The 12,608-nt window shown below is 36.1% G+C and overlaps 1 non-coding gene across 1 annotated transcript; it reads right to left on the bottom strand.

The window, feature by feature from the left end:
* Positions 1 to 7,691: 7,691 nt before the first annotated feature.
* Positions 7,692 to 7,798, bottom strand: LOC138388738 (U6 spliceosomal RNA). Its single transcript, XR_011234229.1, has one exon. It is a non-coding gene; the product is annotated as a U6 spliceosomal RNA (small nuclear RNA).
* Positions 7,799 to 12,608: the final 4,810 nt, after the last annotated feature.

The raw sequence follows: 12,608 nt of genomic DNA on the forward strand, positions 1-12,608 counted from the left end.
GGCGCTGGGCAGAGAGAGCCGCTCGGCACTTTATGGCTCCCGAGCGGTTTCGCCCTCGCTTTCAAGATGGCGCCTGCCGAGCTCCGGGGCTGGAGGGGGCCGGCTCCCCGGCAGGCAGAGACCGCCACTGCCCGGGGGCTGGCGAGCAAGGACGCGCACGGGGGTCACCAGCTGGAGAACCGCCGAAAAAGGCAGCACGGGCAGAAAGAGCCGCTGGGCACTTTTTGGCTCCCGAGCCGTTTTGCCCTCGCTTTCAAGATGGCGCCTGCCGAGCTCCAGGGCTGGAGGGGACCGGCTCCCCGGCAGGCAGAGACCGCCACTGCCTGGGGGCTGGCCAGCAAGGACACGCACCTGGGGTGACCGGCTGGAGAACTGCCGAAAAAGGCAGCACGGGGTACAACGCTATTTGCTGTCCGGGAATCTTTTGTGTTTTTCCGCCCTGGTGCAGATCCGTCCCTCCTCGCCAAGCGCTGTCTCAGCTGAGATCCCCCAGGTTCTAAGGTAATTTCGCAAAAAAGCCTCCTGTCTGCAATGCGCCACGTATCCCTCAGTGATTCTGCGCTGGCCTGGGTCAGGGCTCTATTCAATTGGGAGCGGAGGGCAAGCCGCTTTCCCGAGAGGCTGCACCCACCCCGGCTGGGGGCGGGTGTATCCGACCCGCGCTCCGCTGGCTAGTGTCTGTCCCGCGTTCCTAATATTCGTTCACCTCAGACCTCACTCGCTCTGTTTGTCCCACGCTGATTCTCCGTGGATTCACACCGCTGTTCCTGTGTGGGAGCGGTCCTCTAGCGTTGTAGCAGGTCCGGATCGATGCCTTCCTCCCCGGGAGCGCAGATTCAGGCCGTCACCACCACTCTGCCATCTTTGATCTCTCCTACATTGATTTTTGAATAAGGAACCAGCCTTGCATTCCTGCAATAAACCCAAATTAATTAGTTTGATCTTTTCTATGTATTGCTACCTTATATTTGCTATTATTTTGCTAAGGATTTTATGTCTATATTCAAGGCTTATATTAGCCTATAGTTCTGTTTTTTGACTGGATGTCTGATTTTGGTATCTGGGTAACACTAACTTTATAAAATGATTTGTAAAGCATTCCCTCTTCTTCTATTTTCTGGAAGGGACTGTGTAGAATTTTAGAATTAGTTTTTCTTTAAAAAATTGGTAGAATTATCCTTTTATACAATCTGGCTTGAATATTTTCTTTTGTAGGACTTTTTAATTACAAATTCAATTTTATTAAGAGTTATAAGACTATACAACTTATCTATTTTATACTGAATGAGTTGTGATATAATAGTTTGCCTATTTCTAGATATTGGCACGTTTCATTTAGGTTGTCAAATTTTTATATGCAGAGTTGTTTGGAGTATTTCCTTATTATCCTTTTGATGTTTATAAATTCTGTGTGATATCCTTTGTTTTAGTCCTGATATTGGCAATTTGTGTCTTTTCTCTTTTACTCTTTATTAGTCTTGTTGGAAGCTGGTCAGTTTTATTGATTTCTTTTAAGAATTAGCTCTTTGTTTCATTGATTTCCTCTATTGTTTTCCTGTTTTCAGTTTCATTGATTTCTGCTCTTATCTTTATTGTTGCCTTCCTTCTGCTTGCTTTGTATTTATTTTGATCTTCTTTATCTAGGTTTTTGAAGTAGGAAATCAGATTGCTGATTAGAGGCATTTCTTATTTTCTAACGTATGCAGTTAGTATTATACATTTCCCCCTCAACCCTGCTTTAACTGAGCGCTAACAAATTTGGATATGCTCTATTTTTATTTTCATTCAATCTAATGCATTTTAAAAGTTTCCCTGAGACTTAATCTTTTACCCATCAATTAAGAGTATGTTTTTTAGTTTTATGTGTATGGAGATTTTCCTGTTATCTTTCTTTCATGGATTTCCAATTTGATTACATTGCAATCAGAGAACATGATTGAAACCACAAAGGTTTCAATTCTTTCAAATTTATTGAGGTTTGTTCTATGGTCAGAGATAATTTCTATCTTGATATATTTTCTGTGGGCAAAGGAAAATAATTATGTATTCTACTGCTGTTTAAAGGAATGTTCTATAAATATTGATTAGATCCTGTTGGTTGATGGTACTGTTGAGTTCTCCCTTGATGATTTTCTCTAGTTTTTTTTTTTTTTTATCCATTGTTGAGAGAGAAATGTTTAAATTTCCATAAATAGTTGTGGAAATTTCAATTTCTTCTTTTAGTTCTCTTTGTTTTTGCTTCCCAGATTTCACATCGCTGTTGTTTGGTGCATACACACTTTGTATTGTTATGTCTTCTTGTTGAATTGACCTTTATCATTACAAAATTTCCCTCTCTGTCTCTGATGTTTTCTTTGCTATGCAGTCTATGTTATCTGATATTAACTCCTGCTTTTTAAATTAATGTTGACATTGTGCATCTTTTTCCATCCTTTCCTTTCCATACATATCATCATATTTGAAATGAATTTCTTATCGATAGCATATAATGGGGTCACATTTTTTTAATCCACTGTTCTAATCTCTGTCTTTTAATTTGTATCTATAGACCATTTATGTTTAATGCAATTATTGATATGGTGAGTCTGTCCCACTCCATTCTGCTATTGAGCCTATCCATTGAATTTTTAAACTTTTGGTTATATATTTTTTTATTTCTAAAATTTCCATTTTATTTTTATTTATATTTCTATTTCTTTACTGAGACTTTGTATTTTGTCATTTGTTTCAGGTATATTTGTAACTGTTGTTGAAGCACTTTTATGATGGCTTCTCAGTACTTTTCCCATCTCTGCCATCTCAGCATTGTTATCTATTTATTTTTCATTCTTTTTGAGATTTTCCTGGTTCTTTCTTGATAAGTGGTTTTGGAATGAATCTTAACATATTGGGTTTTATGTTATGAGATCCTGGATCTTATTTAAACCTTCTATTTTTGTTAGCTTTTTCTCACATTGATCCATCAGGAGAAAGAGAGGGCATCACCTTATTACTGCCAGATAGGGTAGAAGCCAAGGTCCCTACCTCTGTATCTACTGAAACTCGAAGGGGGAATTTCCTTATTACTGTCTGATATTGGTAAGAATCCTGAATCTCCATAGTTTTATGGCCAGCAGAAATAGGACTGTCTCATTACTTTTTTCCCCACATGGCTTCCATTGACACCATAGATAGGATGGTTTTATTACAGCTGGGCTGTTGTGAAAGTCCTGACTCTTCACTAGCCCTCCTCTTACACCAGCTCAGTGGGTATGAGACTTTTGGATGAAAGTGGAAATCCTAGGCTTCCCATGTAGTCTTCACTGACAGTTTGATGGGATCCTTGTTATTGCCTCACTGGGATAAATTTTCCCGTTCTTGATTCATTTTTGTTCTCTGATATGACCCTGGTGGATGGGTTGTGGTGCCTTGTTACCACAAGGAGTTGAAGTCTAGGCTACCTCTTGGCCTTTGCAAGTATGGGTGGATGTGAGTCACAGTTTTTTCTGTGATCTTTGCTTGGAATAGAGTAGTTATTGTCCAAAGTTTCCTGTCTTGCTATGCTTCCCCTTTCCTTATTCTTTGGCTAGAGAAATCAGGCTTTTGACATGGACTTTTTGGCTGTGATTATTGGTGATTTTAGGTTACTGGCTTCTTCTGTTGGAGTCTGAGATACATGAAGCAAAAGGAAATCTAGGGAAATCAAGACCGTATAATTTCTTGTATCTTGAGTTCTCAGCGTTTGAGAATTTTCTTAATGTTTGTTTTATATATCATGTCCAGGATTTTTAGCTGTACTTCCTAAGAAGAATAGGGAAAATTACATCTTTTTCAATCTTCCTAGAAACATCTTTTGATTTTTTTATGTTATATTAACATTGAATATAGAATAAACCTTACTTGGTCATGAGGCACTGTAAATTCTATATACACACTTAGATTTGATTTCATACTATTTTGTTTAGAATATTTGCATCTAAGCTTTCAAGAGAATTAACTTATAATTTTCTTTTATGTAGTAGCCTTTGTCAGTTTGTGGAATCAAGTTTATGTCAGCCTCATAAAACAAGTTGAGAATTATTTTTCTTCTTTTCTCTGGAAAAGTTTGTATCAAAATGGTATTTTTCTTTAATTAGCTTTGATAAAAGTTACTGGTGAAGTCCTCTGCACTAAGAATTTTCTTATAGATTCAATTTTTTAAAAAGATAAAAAAAACTATTTACATTTTGTATTTATTCTGTATTATTAGTTTTTATAGGTTGTTTTTCTATACTTCTTTCAATTTCTTCTATATCTTCAAATTTATTTGAATAAACTTATGCATAATATCTCCCTATTTCTTTCTTTTTTTTTTTTATTTCATCTTGTTATGGGGGATACAGAATTGCAGGTTACATACGTTGCTCCTGTACCGCCTTTCCACCCAAGTCAGAGCTCCAGGCGTGTCTGTTCCCCAGGTTGTGCGCGTTGCACCCATCGTGTAGGTATATATCCCTCCCTTCCCCACCCCCCCCTTCCCGAGTCAGCACCTTTAAGCATTACCATTCCCCAAACAGTGCGCAATGTACTCATTGTGTAGGCATACCCCCATCCCCTCCCCCACCTCCCATCTCAGTCTGATATCCCACTGGTGTCGTTCCCAGATTTGTATTTAGGTGATTATCAGGGAAACCAATTTTCTGGTGAGTACATGTGATGCTTGTTTTTCCATTCTTGGGATACTTCACTTAATAGAATGGGTTCCAACTCTCTCCAGGAGAACCATAGAGATGTCATATCTTCATCATTCCTTATAGCTGAGTAATATTCCATAGTATACATATACCACAGCTTACTAATCCAATCATGTATTGATGGGCACTTGGGTTGTTTCCACATATTTGCTATTGTGAATTGTGCTGCTATAAACATTCGGGTACATGTGTCTTTATTAAAGAATGACCTTTTTTCCTTTGGGTATATGCCCAGTAATGGGATTGCTGGGTCAAATGGCAGGTCTACTTGAATCTGTTTAAGATACCTCCGTAATGCTTTCCACAGGGGTTGCACTAGTTTGCAGTCCCACCAGCAGTGTATGAGTGTTCCTGTCTCTCCACACCCACGCCAACATGTGTTGTTTTGGGTTTTTTTTGATAAAGGCCATTCTCATTGGAGTTAAGTGATATCTCATTGTGGTTTTGATTTGCATTTCTCTGATGATTAGGGATGTTCAGCATTTTTTCATATGTTTGTTAGCCATTCTTATATCTTCTTTCGAGAAGTTTCTATTCATGTCATTTGTCCACTTTTTGACAGGGTTGCTTGATTTTTTCTTGCTGATTTTCCTGAGTTCTAAATAGATTCTTGTTATCAGTCCTTTATCTGATGTGTAGTATGCAAAAATTTTTTCCCATTCTGTAGGTGGTCTGTTTATTCTCTGGACTGTTTCTTTGGCTGTGCAGAAGCTTTTTAATTTAATCATGTCCCATTCATTTATTTTTGTTGCTGCTGTGATTGCCTTGGGGGTCTTCTTCATAAATTCTTTGCCTAGGCCAATGTCTGTAAGAGTCTTTCCTACATTTTCTTCTAGAATTCTGATTGTATCTCGCCTAAGGTTTAAGTCTGTTATCCACCGTGATTTGATTTTTGTGAGAGGTGAAAGCTGTGGGTCCTGTTTCAGTCTTCTACAAGTGGCTAACCAATTCTCCCAGCACCATTTATTGAATAGGGATTCTTGTCCCCAGAGTATATTCTTTCCCACTTTGTCAAAAATTAGGTGACTATATGAGGATGGTTCTATATTTGGATTTTCTGTTGTGTTCCACTGGTCTGTGTCCTTGCACTTGTGCCAATACCAGGCTGTTTTAAGAACCACGGCCTTGTAGTATTGTTTGAGGTCTGGCAAATTAATACCTCCCATTTTGTTTTTGTTGCTTAAAATTGCTTTTGCTATACGGGGTCTTCTTTGATTCCATACAAAGTGTATAATTATTTTCTCTATGTCTGTAAAGAATGATGTTGGTAATTTAATAGGGATTGCATTGAATCTGTAGATCACTTTGGGTAGTATAGACATTTTAACAATGTTGATTTTTCCGATCCACGAGCATGGTATATTTTTCCATCTATTTGCAAGTTCTGCTATTTCTTTTCTCAGTGTTTCATAGTTTTCCTTATAGAGGTCCTTTACCTCTTTAGTTAGGTATATACCTAGATATTTTATTTTCTTTGTTGCTATTTTGAAGGGTATTGAGTCTTTAATTTGGTTTTCCCATTGACTGTTATTGGCATATATAAATGCCTCTGATTTGTGTATATTAATTTTGTAGCCTGAGACTTTGCTATATTCATTAATCAATTCCAGGAGTCTCATGGTTGAATCCTGGGGGTTTTCCAGATATAACGTCATATCATCAGCAAAAAGTGAGAGTTTGATCTCTTCCTTCCCTATTTGGACTCCCTTGATTTTGCTCTCTTGCCTGATAGCTCTCGCAAGGACTTCCAATACTATGTTGAAAAGTAATGGAGACAATGGGCAGCCCTGTCTGGTTCCAGTTCTAAGTGGGAGTGCTTTCAGTTTTTCCCCATTCAGTATGATGTTGGCTGTGGGTTTGTCATATATGGCTCGTATCATTTTTAGGTAGGTTCCATCAATGCCTATTTTGTTAAGCGTTTTTATCATAAAAGGGTGTTGAATTTTGTCAAATGCTTTTTCTGCATCTAATGAGAGTATCATATGGTTTTTGGTTTTGCTTCTATTTATGTGGTGAATTACATTTATAGATTTACGTATGTTGAACCACCCCTGCATCTCGGGGATGAAGCCCACTGGGTCGTGGTGGATTACTTTTTTGATAAGTACTTGGATTCGATTTGCTAGTATTTTATTGAAAATTTTTGCATCTATATTCATGAGGGAAATTGGTCTGTAGTTCTCTATTTTTGTTGCGTCCTTTCCTGGTTTTGGTATCAATGTTATATTGGCTTGGTAGAACGTGTTGGGGAGAATTCCATCCTTCTCAATATTGGAGAATAGTTTATGTAGGATGGGCACCAGTTCTTCTTTGTATGTATGGTAAAATTCAGGTGTGAACCCATCTGGACCAGGGCTTTTCTTTTTGGGAAGGTTTTTTATTGCTGTTTCGATTTCAGTTCTTGATATTGGTCTGTTCAGGTACTCTATTTCTTCCTGGTTGAGCCTGGGAAGACTATGTGTTTCTAAAAATTTGTCCATTTCCTCCACGTTCTCCAGTTTGTGTGCATAAAGATTTTTGTAGAATTCATAGATGATATCTTGTATCTCTGTAGCATCAGTTGTGATTTCTCCTTTCATGTTCCTAATGGAGGTTATTAGAGATTTTAGTTTTGTGCTCTTGGTTAGTCTAGCCAGGGGTGTGTCTATTTTGTTTACCTTTTCAAAGAACCAACTTTTTGTTTTATTAATTTCCCTTATAGTTTCTTTGTTGTCCTTTTCATTTAGTTCTGATTTGATCTTAGTAATTTCTCGCCTTCTGCTGAGTTTGGGGTCGTTCTGTTCTTCTTTCTCCAGCTCTTTGAGTCTATTCGTTAGGTTGTCTATTTGCATGTTTTCTGTCTTTTTGATATAGGCATTTATGGATATGAATTTCCCTCTCAGGACTGCTTTAGCTGCATCCCATAGATTTTGATAAGTTGTATCTCCATTGTCATTTAATTCAAAGAAATTTTTGATTTCCATCTTAATTTCTTCTTTTAAAAATATGGAACACTTCACGAATTTGCGTGTCATCCTTGCTCAGGGGCCATGCTAATCTTCTCTGTATCATTCCAATTTTAGTATATGTGCTGCCGAAGCGAGCACTCTATTTCTTTATAATACCTGTGTGATCTCTGTGATGCCTGTTTTTTATTCTTTTTAGTGGGGATTTTTAATTTCTCTCTTTTTATTCTTGATTAGTCTACTTTTTATGGATTTTCTTTCAAAGAACTAACTTTTGGCTATTTAGATTTTTTATGTTTAAAATTATGTTCAATTTTATTGTTTTTATTTTATCTTTATTATTTCTTTTATTCTACTTTCTTAGGGGCTAATTACTGTAATTTTCTTGAGGTATTTTAATTCTATTTAATACTGCCTTGTATTTTAATTCTATGTATGGTATAGTCACCATAAGACTTCTTAATATTATTTATGGATCCATTTAGATTTATCCACATATTTATGATCTTTAGTAATTTTTATTTCTTTTTTTATTTTTGTGCTTTTCTTTGACATCATTTTATTGCTGCCTGAAGTACTTTTTTTAGCATTTCTTTTATTGAAATTCTTCTGTTGACAAATAGATTTTGCTTAGCTGAAAACATACCTATTTTGTCTTCATTTTTGAGAGATATTTTATAATCCAATAAATTGGATTTGAAATTTGGCTGCCATTTTTCTTCAGCAAATTAAAAATGCATATTCATTGTCTTCTAATTTTTATCACTTCTGCTGAGAAGTCAACTATTGCACTTATTGTTGCTTTGTTGAAATGATGTATTCTTTTCTTTGGCTGCTTTTAAAATTTTCTCTTTGACCATGTCAAATTATGACACATGGGTTAAATGTGGCCCACAACCTGTTTTTGTAAGGTTTATTAGAACACAGCCATGCCTGTCTCTTTACATGTTGTCCATGTCTCTTTACAGCAGAACTGAATAGTCATCACAGAGGTAGTATGGCCCTCAAAACCTGAAATATTTTTTATTTGGCATTTCACAGAAAAAGTTTAAACACTCCAATCTATAGTTTTCAGACATTTGATTTATAATATGACTAGATGTGCTTATTTATTTTATATTTCATTAAAAAAAATCCTGTGTGAGGTTTGTAAAGCCTCTTGAACTTTTAACTTGATAACTTTCATAAGTTTGGAGAAATTTTCAATAATTGTTTCTGTAATTCTCTTTCTCTACTCCTTCTTAGACATCCTTTGGCTTTATGTTAGATGTTCTCAGCATTTCTCCTATGCCTTTTTTACTCATTTCTCTATTTTCCATTCTTTGTTCTACTCATTCAGAGTAAATATGTTATAATTGATCTCTTCTGCTGTGCTGAAAGGTTTTTATACCTTTCTATTTCATCATTAATATCAATTATTGTTTTTCTTTTCTAAGTTTTCCATTTAATTCTTCATTATAAATTCTATTTTTCTAGCAAACTTTTCTATTTGTCTTCTATTAAGCATATTGATTGCAGTTATTTTAAAGTAAATTTACTGATCTTCCAAGGTTTTGTTTCTATTGTCTGGTTTTTCTCTTTCTCTCTCTCTCTTTTTTTTTATATGGCTCTGCTCTTGGGAAGCCTAGTAACTATTGATTGAATGCCAGATTTCCCATGTGAAAAGTTGAGATTATCTGAAGCTCTGCTTGATATTGTTTTCTTCCAGAGAGTATTATATTTAGTCTGCTTTCTAGTAGGTAGTTAAACTAGGGATAGAGCACCTAATCTAGTTTGGGGCTGAGTTTTTTAGAAATAGAATTTCCATCTTTGTGGTAACTAATCTAATTTTTTGTAGTACTATTTTGAAATCTAGATCCTCATTAGACTCCTTCCTTATTGGTATGCCCTGAACCCATCCAATTTTTGTTTCTCCAGCCCTATGAGAATCTAGAAAAATCTCCTTAACTTTCCAGTCCATAAGCCACTACTTCCTACTCTGCTTCATAGGGTCTCAGCTCTGTGCCAATGGTGAAGGGCTTGAAGGAAAATGGCACCGATCTTCTGACTCTGTGCTCTCCTTCCCTCTGTGATGGTAAGTCCTCAAGTTCAGTGGCCTTGCTAGGTCTCTAATGCCTTGCATGCATTCAAAAAAAAAATTTCCAGTCCTTAACAGGAGAGTTGATCATCAATAAGCTACTCCATGATCAATAGAAGTGGGAATTCTTTATCTTCATTCAACTTTTCTTCAGAGTTTAGGTCAAGGACTTTGGTGATTGTTACTCTGAGTAAATTGTCAAAGTTTTGTTTCTAGAATCTTGGGCATGTGTTTGTTTCTGATCAGAACATCTTCTAAATTATCAGTGGCCCCTTTCTATCCACTATGATACTCTCAGTAATGTCTTACAGGATTTCATCCATGGCATTTTATATTAAATTGTGAAGAAGCTCATTTTATTCCTGGGCAGTCCAGATAATTAGATAATTACAACTGATAAACAACCAGATTTTATGGTATGAGCAAATGATATACAAGACAGAATTTACTTATTCAAATGAAAGTATACCCTTTTTCAAATAACAAATTGGAGCACTAAACACTTATTTCAGTACTTCTGTCTGACACTTGAAACATTTCGGAATATTTGGAATCACTCTTAGAATATATTCTTGCAAACATGCCTAGTGGTGCAAATCTTTTTCCTTGTGGTTGAAATTAATTTGTAGAAATAGCCTATAGTCATTCAAGCCATAATCTAATTAATAATATAGGTGATTATATTTTTCAAGGCATGAAAGTACAATCTGCTAGGAGAATTGTAGTTTGTTTCTATTTTTTAAGATCTAATTCATCAACTTAGTTTTAAATAAACATTTACTTAGTGCCTACTCTATGTCAAACACTGTGTCAGGTGCCAGGGAGAACAGTGAACATTACAGGTAATTAATTGAATAATTGATCATGTCTCACGTCTCATAGATTTTTCATGTATGCTCCATTACTTAAACTAATTTTCAAGGTATTTTTGTATTTCTTAATAATATAGTTCGGAGTTTTGCACATGCTGAGAACTTGATTAGTGTTGACTGACTGACTATGCATAATCTACATTTTTGAATAATAAAATTGTCCTAAGGACAAAAGTAGTTTTATTATAATATTTCTTACTGACATTTGGTTTCTTCTTATAATCTATGAGCAAAATACTGTGAATTGTAAAGCCTTTGTAGAAATTATGACAAAACTCTGATAGATGGAGCCCAGGCATTGTCAGGGAAGAGAGTTAGTTTATGATTCACAAGAAACTACAGTAATCAAAGAACATGGAAATATTTATGACAATAAGTGCTGATTAACTCTGACCCTGTACCATTCAGTTTTACGCAGGCTAGTTTTCTTAAGGAGATGGTAGGTTAAAACACCCACACACTTAGCACATGAGTCATCATGTACCTTTATATTTCAAAATATTTGTATTTCTTTTTGGTAATTAAAAATGTTTTTAAAAATGCATTCTGCTTTTCATAGCACTTTAATCTTTGAATTAAAAATATAACAAAATGGAAATAAAAAACAGCACTCCAGAAACAATGAATGGTTACAGTTAGATTGTAATAAAGCTTATGCATTGATTGGAAACAACAAAAATAATACTTCATTTTTTCTTTCTTATTTAGTTCTATGTTTGCTGTTTTGATGTGGCAACTGAGCTGACATTTAACATTGAGATATGAGAGTGCACCTCAGAAACAATTTCTATGACCATACACCAGGGTACTTTTTTGTAACTTTGTGTGCCACCATATTTATAGAATGAGCCTAAACCCCTATTTGTTCCATTAAATACATCAACCTTCCTTCTTACATATTTCCTAAACAATGAAGAATAGGAGGAAGTTTTTCAGATGCTGATATAACTTCCCAAAACAAAGTATTTGCTTCCATTTCGGCTCGTTTCTCTATGGCCTGCGTGCAATTGGGATAAAGTTGTTTTCTACCAAAATGTGATAAGACAAAAAAACCCTATTTTTAAAAGCCATTTGAAATATGATTTTACAAAATGTATGTTTGAAGTAGAATTAAATGTCATCATGCCAGGGGTACATTATTAGAAGAAAAGCAGATGGGTTGTAAATGGACAGAAAATCTTCAAGGGACATAAGAAATTCAAGATGATTTAGGAATACCTGGAGAAATATGTCTCAGGTATCTTACGGGGGAGAAATGGACCAGTCAGTCTGTAAAGTTCTATCTAGGTCAAATAGAGTATGATGTATCTGTTGGGACAGGCTGTTTGCTTCCGTAACAGTAACCCCCAATCTCAGTGGCTTATGACAATTAAGCCACCTGTGTGTCCAGGTGATGGCTCCTAAAACATCTACCCAAAAATGATACCTATCATTTCCGTCACATTTTATTACCCATTGCAAATAAGATGGTCATACCATAGTTGAAAGGGTGGGGAAGTATAATCCTCCCTTTCAGAAAGGTAATGGATACTGGTGAACAGTGATACTGTACCATGGTACCAGATGGTGATATGAACAAGCATTGCTGAATTTAGAAATGTTGTAAGCATAAACATCTAGGGGAGACCAGGGAAACTGAGGATAAGAAAAGTTGGCTAAATGCTAGAATGGGAGATAAATAGTTACAAAGGAATACTATTAATTTCAGGGAAAATTGTGGAAGGCTCTGAATGTGTGCCCAAGAGATTTATATAGTAATGTTATTCTGTAGAAATAGGTTTGTTTTAGGTTAGGCATCCCCAAAAGGACAGCCCTGAAGTTTGCAAGTAATTTATCTGGGAAGTGATACCAGGAAACAGAAGTGAAGGAGAGGGCAAATGAGACAAGAAATAAAAGGTAGTCAGTAACAGGTGCATTACTGAGCTGTTTACTGCTGTGGGCAACCCTAGCTCAACCCACTGGGGACCAAGTGAGCGGCTGTGTCAGTCTATGTCCTCCAATA

The sequence above is a fragment of the Eulemur rufifrons genome, chromosome 7 (genome assembly GCF_041146395.1).
Source record: "Eulemur rufifrons isolate Redbay chromosome 7, OSU_ERuf_1, whole genome shotgun sequence".
NCBI lineage: Eukaryota > Metazoa > Chordata > Mammalia > Primates > Lemuridae > Eulemur > Eulemur rufifrons.